The sequence below is a fragment of the Ailuropoda melanoleuca genome, chromosome 2 (genome assembly GCF_002007445.2).
Source record: "Ailuropoda melanoleuca isolate Jingjing chromosome 2, ASM200744v2, whole genome shotgun sequence".
Taxonomy (NCBI): domain Eukaryota; kingdom Metazoa; phylum Chordata; class Mammalia; order Carnivora; family Ursidae; genus Ailuropoda; species Ailuropoda melanoleuca.
The window spans coordinates 42,261,133-42,273,059 of NC_048219.1; the positions used below are offsets into that span (position 1 = coordinate 42,261,133).

The 11,927-nt window shown below is 34.6% G+C and overlaps 1 pseudogene; it reads right to left on the minus strand.

Moving 5' to 3' along the window:
• Positions 1–8,583: 8,583 nt before the first annotated feature.
• Positions 8,584–9,117, minus strand: LOC109488666 (annotated as a pseudogene).
• Between the last annotated feature and the right edge of the window lie 2,810 nt (positions 9,118–11,927).

The window sequence follows — 11,927 nt, forward strand, 5'->3', positions numbered from 1 at the left end:
TTGAAAACTTTCTGGAAAGGATGTTATTAGGAATATCCATGATTCATGGAAAGAGGTCAGAATATCAACATTTACAACAGTTTGGATCTCCATTCTAGATGCTGTTAAGTAAATGCATGACTTGTAAAAAGCAGTTGAAATGTCAACATTATAGGAGTTTGGAAGAATTTGATTCTAATCCTCAGGAGTGACTTTGAGGTTTTTAAAACTTCAGTGGAGGAAGTACTGCAGATGTAGTAGAAAAAGCAAGAGAACTAGAATTAGTAGTGGAGCCTGAAGATATGACAGAATTGCTGCAACCTCATGATCAAACTTTAACAGATAAGAAGTTGCTTCTTATGGATGAGCTAAGAGAGTGGTTTCTTTAGCTGGAATCTACTCCTGGTGAAGATGCTGTGAAGATTATGGAAATGACAGCAAAAGATTTAGAATATTACATAAAATTAGTTGATAAAAAAGTAACAGGGTTTGAGAGGATTGACTCCTATTTTGAAAGTTCTACTGTGGGCCATATGCTATCAAAGACCATAGCATACTCCAGAAAAATTGTCTGTGTAAGAAATAGTCAATCAATGTATCAAACTTTATTGTTGTCTAATTTTAAGAAATTATCATGGCCACCCCACCTTCAGCAACTACCACCCTGATCAGTCAGCAACCACAACCTCAAGACAAGACCTTCCACCAGCAAGAAGATTATGACTCACTGAAAGTTCATGATAGTTTTCATTTTTTAGCAATAAAGTATTTATTAATTAAGGTATGTGTATTATGTTTTTAGACACAATACTATTGCATACTTAATAGACTACAGTATAGTATAAACATAACTTTAATATATCCGGGGAAACAAAAAAAATATTTGACTTACTCGCAGTATTTGCTTTATTGCAGTGGTCTAGAACTGAACCTCTATTCAGTTCAGCAAAACCTTTGAGGTATGCCTGTATGTAGCTAAAGCCAGAGCTTCTTATTTTCTTTAATTTCAGGGCTTTCTTCTGTAACTGTAGTTGATTAAAACATCTCACTTGCAGGGATGCCCCTTGTAACCACTCTATGCTCAAACTTCAAATTCCTTGTTATGAAAATGCCTTGAGCCTCAACTCACAGATAAAGGTATCACACCTTGTAACAATATCAGAGATTTAATAGTTCTCTCTTTAAATGCAGTTTTCATACATATTATTTCCTTTCTCCACAGCAAAGTAAAAGCTAGAATACATTTTAGATTGCAGTCTTGTTAGATATTTTAGGGTGAAGATGGTGTTAATGGAGGAATATATTTACCAAACACTTAACATAATTATGTTAAATAATTCTTAAATGACTTATCTTAAGTGGATAAAATAATGCTTTTTATGTAGCAACATTTATCCTTTCCTAAAAATTTTGTTGAGCACCAATTTTTGCTAGACTTTGTGCTAGGTTCTTGTTGATTTAAAGATAAGCAAGACAAAAAAGAAGAAAAAAATCCTTAGTGTCAAAGACTTAATTGTCTAATAAGAAGTAGAGAAGAAGAAGGACAATATTTCATATTGTCTTATGTTGCTAGAATCCAAGTGAAAATGAATTTAATAGAGGTAGACAGCGATAGCAACAAAAGGCAGCAGCTCCTAAGGGTTAGGGTTAATTCAGAGAAGTGACGCTTAAGTTGAGTCCTAAAGGATAAATAGAAATCCATCAGGAAATAAGCGAGGAGATGATAATTTCAGGCATTAGTTTTAGCATATGGAAAGAGCATAGCACTTTATGGGAAATGCATATTCTTTATTATAGCTACATTACAGGTCATGGGGAAAAATATTTGTTAAAGAGGAAAGAAAGTAAATCATTAGGGGCATTGCATGCCAATTTAAGAAATTTGGATTTTATCATATAATTGAAAAAAAATATCTCTGGTGACTGTGTGAAGAAAATTAGATTGAATGGAAGCAATTGGAAAGCTTACAAAAGTCTAGATAATGAGGATGATGTTCCCTTTATTGGGAGAGTGTTTGAGGGAGAGGAATACAGGGTGAGAGATAGAGGCAGAGGAAGGGAGAAAGAGATAGTGAGATAAAAGAAAATTTTATCTCACAGAATCTGTAGGACTAATGGATTTTAAAGGGTGAATCAAAGATTTTCCCAAATCATAAGCATGGACATAAAGGTAGTTACTTTGCAAAGGAAAACTTGGGAGAAGAGAAGTTCTCCTTTAGACATAATATTAAACATCCAAGCGGGAATATAGAAATTTGGATACTCAAATCTGGAATTTAAGGAGCATTTATTGGCTGAAATTATGCAGTTTAATTTCGTCAGTATATAGTTGAGATTTAAAACCAGTGACTAATGAGATCACCTGGAGAAAAAGTGCAGATAGAGATATCTTCCAGTTCTTAAGCTGGGACTATGTAAAAGATGGTTGTTTGGGGGAAGTTAATTTGCTGTTAGAGAAGATCAGGCCTCTTTCCTTCTCTTACTTATCATAATCCAAGAATGAATCTGGAGCTAAGCAAGAAAATCCCTCTGCAAGAATTAAGATATTACTTAAGTTTGAGGACATTGATTTCTGGGATGGAGATTGCAAAGCATGTAGAATTCTAGCTAACTTTGATGTGGACTGTTGTTACCTGGGCACACTGAGTGCTAAATAAGGATTTACTCTTTCAGAACAAGAATTAGTCACCTGTCTTTCTCATTTGTGGTGGATGCACTTTATTCTTCCCATATGACTTCAAGGCCAAGGGCTCCTTCCCTAACCTGGGAAATCTTTAGGCAAACAGCTTAGACATTTTCTGTTTAAGAAATTAATTTTGTTCATTCAAAGAAATTAATGTAATGAAATATATATGACATAGAAATGAAACCTCAAAATGCTACAAATGGAATATAACAATGTCCTTCCTTGACCATGATTTTTCATTCTTGATGCCAACATTATCAGATATCTCTCTTTCAATCTTCTATTTTCTCTAGGATATGGAGGCTAGTGGGAAATTTCTGAAGGCATGAGTATGGGGTATTAGAATACATTCTGAGTACTTACATTTCATTTCCTATCTTACTGGAAGTCTGTTTTATCTACCTTAGGTCCCACTCACAACCCTCAACTGATCAATTTGAACTAACCCATGAAGGACGCATGGTTCACACCATTACTCCTCTGGAAGAGAGGTGGTGACAAACAGGACTCTTGCTACCACACCAAGGCAGAAAGGGCGGTTGTGACAACAGACTTCTTAAAATAACCCAGAAGTGTTGTAATCTTGATTTGTGCCTTCTGTGGGTGCTAGCAAGATCATTACTTTTATCACTCTTTTGTTTCATGGATAAATCAAACAAGAACTACACACTTCAATAGACATTTTTTCCAAAGAAGGCATACAGATGGCCAACAAGTACTGAAAAGATGTTCAGCATCATTAATCATCAAGGAAATGCAAATCAAAACCACAGTGAGATATCACCTCACACTTGTTAAAATGGCCATTATCAAAAAGACAAGTGTTGGTATGGATGTGGAGAAAGGGAACACCTGTGAGCTGTTTGTGGGAATGTAAATTGTTGAAATGGTACTATGAAAAACAGTGTGGAGACTCCTCAAAAAAATTAAAAATAGAACTACCATATGTTCCAGCAATTTCACTTATGGGTATCTATCTGAAGAAAAACAAAAACACTAATTCATAAAGATGTCTGCACCCCCATGTTTTACTGCAACTTTATTTTCAATAGCCAAGATATGGAAACAACCTAATTGTCCATTGCTGGATGAATGGTTAAAGAAATCTATATTGGAATACTATTCAGCCATGAAAAAGAATGAAATCTTGCCATTTGCAACAGTATGGGTAGACCTTGAAGGCATTATGCTAAGAGAAATGTTAGGCAGAGAAAGACAAATACTATATAATCTCTCTTATATGTGGAATCTAAAAGAAAAAAGGCAATAATGGAAATCTTCTCAGCATTCCTGTGCTTAGTGTTATTATAATTTTACAGATGAAGTTCAGAGGGTATATGGGATTCACCTAATCTTATGGGAATAAGTAATAAAACTAAAACTCAAGAGTCTCCACGAAGAGTTTATCAGTAGCAAGGGGAGAAAATTGTATTTCAACATATTAATCAATACAAATACCATCATGGATGAATGTCTGGGTAACATTCTACAAATAATTAATTTTGACATACTCAGTAAAGCCTTAAATATCACCATAATCCTTTTTTGACACCTCACCTCTGACCTGTTTTGTTTTGTTTTCTTCCCAGTCTGCTTCAATTAGCAAGTAAAATTTCCAAACAGAACATTTTGGTGTCCTAGAGCCCATGCGCTCTAGGCCCAGGGTCTTTACTTGCTTTACACTGAGCAAAAAGAAACAGAATCAAAGCAAAAAAAAATTTTTTTAAGATTTTATTTATTTGAGAGAGAGAAAATGAGAGAGAGAGCATGAAAGGCGGGAGGGTCAGAGGAAGAAGCGGACTCCCTGATGAGCAGGGAGCCCATTGCAGGACTCCATCCTGGAACTCCAGGATCATGACTTGAGCTGAAGGCAGTCGCTTAACCAACTGAACCACCCAGGCTCCCCTCAAAGCAAATTTGTGTCTTGATCATAGCCAGTCTGGAAAGGGCAGGCCAAGGACTGCAAACTTACACTTATTTGTAAATACAAACCAACAAAGCAAGTTACATGAGAGGGAATTATGGAAACACAATAAAAATGAAGCCAGAATAGGTTTAATCTTTTAAGATATATACATATATATTTACTGTCACTCTAAGAATTTGGTTCATTTGATAGCTTGGATAAATATTTATGTACTCTGCATTATGCATTTGAATTTGATATAAAATCAGTTTAAAATATTCCCTATTGTGATGTGGCTGACAAGTTGAATACCGAATAGGATTACTGCTATAAGGCAAAACATTCTGCTGATTTGCCTTAGGTAAAATGATATTCTCATGAGTTTCCCCCTCATCCCTGCCAACATCAAATATATCAACTTGTTATCAAAAGACAAGTTTGGAATTTTCAAATTCTCCATTTTCAAATTCTCCTCTTCTCCAAATAACCAAATAGAATTTATAGTAAATCCAGGAAATGTTACAGCCATTGTAATTCCAAACATTGCAGGGTAGAAAAGAAACATTCTCTTGCTCTCAGTTGATATGAAGCTTTGCCATTTTTAACTTGCTTTGACATGAGCAATATCATTTGATTTTCCTTTAATAAACACTCTATTCCATAGAAGAAGAAACTGAATGAGCTGCCTGAAATTATACAACTAAGATGGGATGAGCCTATGGCCAGCATTAGATGTCAGGTCCACTTCCTACTCTAGAAGTATTCTATTACATTGAATTTTCCCTATTATTTTCAGAATATGTTATTGCAAAATTTATATTTTGTGGTAAATTAAGACAATAGTTTAAGAACTAATTTTTTTAAGTTACATCACTATTCAAAACCCAGAGATTTTTCCTATTGCAACAATAGTGTTTAAAAGTTCTTCTTTTGTTGTCTTAGAATAGAATGAAAAGAAAGAAAAAAGTAAGAGTGAATAAAGGCAAGAGGGTGAAAGAAGAAAGAAAGAGACAGAGAGAGGGGAGGAAAAGAAGTAAGGTAGGAGAGGGAGTGAGGGAGAAAGGCAGGAAATATGAAATTGTTGAGATTTATCATTCTATCGACATTAAATGTAAATTACCCAGAAAATAAAAAGTCTATCTTTCTTCACTGTTTAACACAAAGACACCTAATCTGTAGTTGTTTTATGAAACATGAAAACCATCAACAAGCTCTCGAGGAGGCTCTTTCTCAGCACCAATTCCCTTGTATTATCTAGATATTATTTTCAGATAAAACATAAGTACTTTATTTCATTATTTGTAAGGTATAAAAAAATACTACACGTATGACAGGCAAATAAATGTTCTTCTCCAGTTCACTCATTCTACAATAAAAACTCCGTGATTCTAGTAGCAAAATATTCCCAAGCTGGTGGATAGAAGTCTTGGGGAATAGTATAGATGCTTGCTTATCGAATTAATCTTGCTTAGAAATTAAGAAGCTGTTGAGCACAGTGATTATTTAACACGCATAGCTACTTCAGTGGAAAGGGAGTGATAGTCTCTAGACTCTTAAACTAAGAATAGTTTGAGTATGAGAAAACTTTTTGTTAAAAACTAGAAGTTTCCTTCACGTAACACAATGTGACTTTTATAAAATCACTTTGCAGCATTTTGGAATTACAGAATTTGTAACACAAAGGCCTAATTCATTTTTTATAACTTTAAACTTTCATCCTGTGAAATTTTCATAGCAGAATTTATCATTAATAGTTAATATTAGTAAGGGGTATTGCTATTGCCCTGTTTTCTTAGGCAGAATATAGTATCATAAAAAAGGGAAAGAAGAAAAACAGTTAAAATAATTGGATTATGGTAGGATTATTTACTTAGCATTTTGTCTAAAATGTTCCACTTATGAGAAAGTGATTTACAATTATTAAATGAATTTTTGTAGTCCAGAGTTATACAGAGACATAACTGAGGGTGGAAAAAAAATCACTCACTAGAAACAAAATCATCAATGTTCAAGTAAGAACCATATTTGCAGGAAACTCGTTTATTTATCCCTTCAATAATCAAATACTTATTAAGCTCTTTTCCCACTGAAGCTACTGTGCTTGATGTCTCTGGTACCTGGCAATTCCAGTCTCCTTGTGCGGTGAAATGGGAAGAGTCCTGGCTTCAGAATCTGAAGACCAGGGATTAATTCTCTCTTCTACCCTTTATTAGCTTGGGTAGTGATACATAAATTGCTTAATCGTTGTTGAGACTGTTTTTTATCTGCAAAACAAGTGATAGTAGATGCATCATGAGTTCATGAGAATTAATTGAGATACTATCCATAAATACCTGGCAGAGAATCTGACCCAAAATTCAGCAGCTCTTAGACTCTGCTGAGTCAGGCAAAACTGAGGATAATTATATGTCTAAAGTTTCTTTCATTTGACTTTTCCTCTACCAGACAAGTTTCTTAGGTGATCAAAGAGTACAGCTCTGTACATGGATGGAGATTTTTGAGGAAATATGAAAAATTTTGGCATGTATGTTAATCAAATAAAGCTGGAAACATGTGTGAGTCTGTATCATAAAAATGTGCTGAGATAATTTAGAAACCTCAAAGTTTCTATGATACAACGATTAATGAATAAAAATGATGTTTATTTTTGTTTAAAATGCTTTACAGCTTTAGAGAGTTCAGAGGTTTAGAGAGTTTTTAAACATACATTCACATTTAAAGATAAGTATAGAAATAACTAGAACCCATGGCCCAAGGTAAGAGATAACATGACTAGTATTTTAAAAGCTTCACCTATGCCCCTCGTGTATCCTTCCTCAATCACACCGACCTCATTCTCCTCAAGAAGAAACCATCATTTCAGTTTTTGTACTAATCACCCCTTAAAATTTTTTTATAGTTTTTGTCCCATATACAGGTGATTCTAAAGAATATATAATTAGTGTTTCCTATTTTAAATATTTTTAATGATAGAATCATGCTGTGTGTGGTTCTGTGGTATAATTCTACAACCATTATATTTGGGGAATTGGATTGACCCAGTTTATAGCTGTAGTTAATTTATTTTCACTACTGAATAATACTATATCAATATAACACAATTGTTAATCTATTCTACCATTGATCAGCAAAATAATTAACATTTATTTTCTTTTGCAAACATTGCTGCCTTATAAATTACCTTGTTTTGCACTTGTGCAGGATTTTCCTTAACATGTAACCAAGAAGTGGAACTGTACCTGTTCCTTTTACAGCACACTGGCAAACTCTCTTCCAAAGTGTTTGCAACAAATTTCACTTCGTGAACAGTGGATGAATATTCTCATTGCTCCACATTCTTGCCAACACTGTGTTTTAAAACGAAGAGTTATTGAGACATCAATGCACTTCTGGGTTTGCTAATGAGTTTGTAGATCTTTTCATGTATTCAAAGGTCATTCATGTACCTCTTCTATGAAGTGTCTTTCTGTAGTTTTTGTTCAACTTTCCTTGAGTGTTTCCTTTTTTTCTTATTGATTGATTGGTAGGGTAATAATACTTTGTTAGCTGTATATGTTTTGAGAATTTTCTTGATTCTTAGCTTGTATTTTTTGTCTTTATGAAGTCTTGTGATTATTAGAAGTTGTTCATTTTAATCTTATAATAGATTTTATAAATCTTTTGTTTTATGATTTGGATTTTCTGGTTTTTGTTTAATAAACTCTTTTTTGCCCTGAGGTCATAAATGTCCTATAATAATTATAGACATTTCCATTCCCATTTAAATCTACCTGGAATTGATTCTTTTGGGTGGTGTAGAGAGCTAACTTGACTCTTTTTCCCCAAATGGATAAATAATGATCCAAAACCATTTGTTTTCACTGATCTGCACTGACAACTATGTCATAAATTAAATTAAATTTTCATATATAGATAGAATCACTTGTGGACTTTTCTATTTGCTTACATTTGTCTAGAATTCTATCCTTGAGCCAATACTATACTATGATTATATATACTATGATTAGAATAATCATAACTTAATAGTAATTTTTGTTATATGAAAGAAAGTTTTCTTCAGGGCTATTTTTGATCCTTTACTCCAAATAATTTTTTGTAGTTTTATGGTTTTATTAACACAAATACAATGTGCACATAAGTTGTCTATCTGTTCATTTTCTTTGCTGTGCAGCCTGGCATAGGGATTGGAGACTCTGACGGCCAGCTGGCTGCTCTTTCCACAATGGCTTTGTGGTTCTTGGAGGAGACATTGTGAGCGATCTCTACACAGTGAGATTTATTGCACATCAGCAGCACTTCAGACTCCTTGACGTTATGGACTAGGAACTTCCAGAAGCCACTGGGCAGCAGGTGTTTTGTTACCTTGCTACCCCCATAACCAATGTTGGGCATCAAGATCTGGCCCTTGAATCTTCTGTGCACTCTACTGTCAGTGTCTCTGGGCTTCCCCCATTTACGGTTAATATTGGTCTGAATGGTGCCTGCTGAAACTTTTCCTCCGTTTTTTAATGATCTTGGGCTTCACCAGAGGTCTGAGGGTGGCCATGATGCTGAGTAGGAGATGGCTGGCATCTCCACAGGGAGAACTGCAGAAAAGAGCTCTTTACTCCAAATAATTTTTAAAACTACTTATAAAATTTTATGAAGATTCTGTGAAGATTTTTTGTTTGGTTGCTGTTGTTTTTTTAAATTTTTGACTCCCTTCACCCATCCCCACCCTGTGGGAATATTGATTAGAAATAGTCTAGGGAGAAGTGGTATTTTTAATACAGTGAATCTTCCTAACTAGAGACATGGATAACTCTTCATATTTGAATCTATAACATCTTCAAATAAGTGTTATAATCTTTTTCATAAAAATTCTACACTTTTTTTAATTTTTAGATATACCTTTTTTCCCTTATGTAGTAAATGGTTTATTTTAAATTAAATTTTCTAACCAATCATTGCTTTATTTTGTATATTGGTTTGATATCCATTATCCTTCCTAAATTCCTTTATTAATTCTAATATTTTATGTGTGGATTTATTGGTGATTTTTAATAGCAATCATATCATCTGCAATATTGATAGTTCTCTTTCTTTTTAATTATTATACCTTTGTTTCTTTTGTTATTTTTTGTTTGTTTCTTTTATTCTTTTAACTGTTCGGACTGGGACCTCCAGTGCAAGGTGTAAAGAAAAGCAGTGAGAATGTAAGAGTGCACATCCTCGACTCATCCCTGATGTTAAAGAGAATGATTTTAATGTTTCATCTTTAAATGTGATACATGCTCTAGATATTTTTGTAGGTTCCAGTCTTCAGCTTAAGGAAGTTCCATTCTTTTTTGATCTATTTATTTAAGTCTTGAGTGGATTTTTTTTTTTTTAGCTGGTTATTACAAATGGTCAAAGCCTTCCGTGCTCTGGGTCCCTGTTATCTCATTTACTACCTCACTCACACTCACAACCCCAGGGACACCGAACCTTTTTTACTCCGACAACACTCCAGACATGCTCCTACTTCAGTAATTTAATTCTGTTGAGTTCTCTACCCTTTTCCTGAGATATCAGCATGGATTACCCTTCTTCCTTAAGTCTTTGGGTTCTTACTAGAAAGCCGCCTTCTCAGTAATACATTCTCAGGATACCTGACCTAAAATTGCAATTCTCACCCTCACCCTGATATTTCCTGTGTTCCTTCCTCACTTTTTTTTTCTTTTCTTTTTCTATTTCTTTTTCCTTTTCCTTTTCCTTTTTCTTTTTTTCCCCATAAGAATGTATTGGTAATTGGGGCACCTGGGTGGTTCAGTTGGTTAAGTGTCTGCCTTTGGCTCAGGTCATAATATCAGGCTCCGTGCTCAATGGTGAGTCTGCTTCTCCCTCTTTCTCTCCCTCTATGATCTCTCTTGCTCTTGCTGTCTTTCAAATAAATAAATAAAATCTTTAAAAAAAAGAATGTATTGGTAATATGTTATATGCATATTATTCTTGTTAATGTCTTATTAAGAAAAACTTCCCTTTGAGTATCCATCTCTGCTTTCACAAATAAATCAACTGAGATATTACTTTAGAAGCAAATAAGACTTGATTCTGTCTTCTCTTTTTAAGTGTTTCTTATTATCCTAGGTGAACTCTCTGAGTGTTCTCTGTCAAAAGGGAAACACTTCAAGAAACTTTCAGTGGTATCCAAATATCTGGCATAATCTATCTTTGAAACTATAGCAATTTCTTCTGATTATGTTTCCTCCTACTGGGCACAGACTGAATCATGGTTGTTTGCTTATTTGTTTGTTTGTTTTTGACATTTCATTTATGAGAAAATGATTCTCTCAATTACAGTAGAATACAATTCCTTTCCTAGTTATGATAAATAGAGTACCTAGAAGTTACAACATGAATTAGATTGATTAGTAACATGTTTCTATGGTTACTGGCATTCTTGAACAAAGAGATAAAATAATAAGCAGATTACTGAATGTTATAGTCTCAGTGTATTTGTTTTCCTTTTGGGTATCTTATAGGTGATAACAATTGTCTTTTATTTAAAATGGAAACAAGGCATTAAATTTTCATTTGTATGTGGGGTAGTTGTATTGCGGTAGACAAAAGCACACATAGTGGCTTTGTGTGGCTTTAGGCTTATTGGTAGTTTTACTATGGGAGGAAGGACGTTAAGGAGACAAGTGTCTGGCTGTGGTCAATACTGCAGATTGGCTTATGAACTCTCTTCCAACCTACTCCATTTAGGAGGCTAGCAAACTGAAGAATTCTCAGCATGACCAGGACTAGAGTGAGGCAAGTGAGGTGCCCTGTCCCTCAAATTTAAGGATGAATTTACTCTAAGTCTTGTGCAAGTACAGGACTGGCACCTGTGAATGAATGCCTCTTTTAACTTTGTGCGCCGGATGTCTCTTTTGCTCCACCCTATTCACAATCCTGGTTTCTCTGATTCCCTGAGAGCTCAGTTTCACATGTGACCTAGCTGCTTCTAAGCCAATACACACTACTGGGATTTGGAAGTAAGAAGTGATGCAGAGTCCCCCTCCCTGGGGATTCTTCTGTTTGTACTGGCAAGCAAGGATAAGTTTAGATTTTCCTTATTTGCTTTATCACAGGTTTCAGTAACTATTCCTCACATTTTCAGGCATTTAGAGGGAGATACAAGAAACCCACAGAACATCCACTTTCTTGGCACGAACTTAGCTGCAATAATGTTCTTCTGAAACTAGTAGTTGGGGTAATGTCTTATGTATTCCATATCTTAGAGCACAGAGTTTGGTAGCAACATTTTTTAAAAAGATTTTATTGATTTATTTATTTGAGAAAGAGAGAGAGAGTGAGCAAGAGAGAGAGCACAAGCTGAGGGGAGAGGCA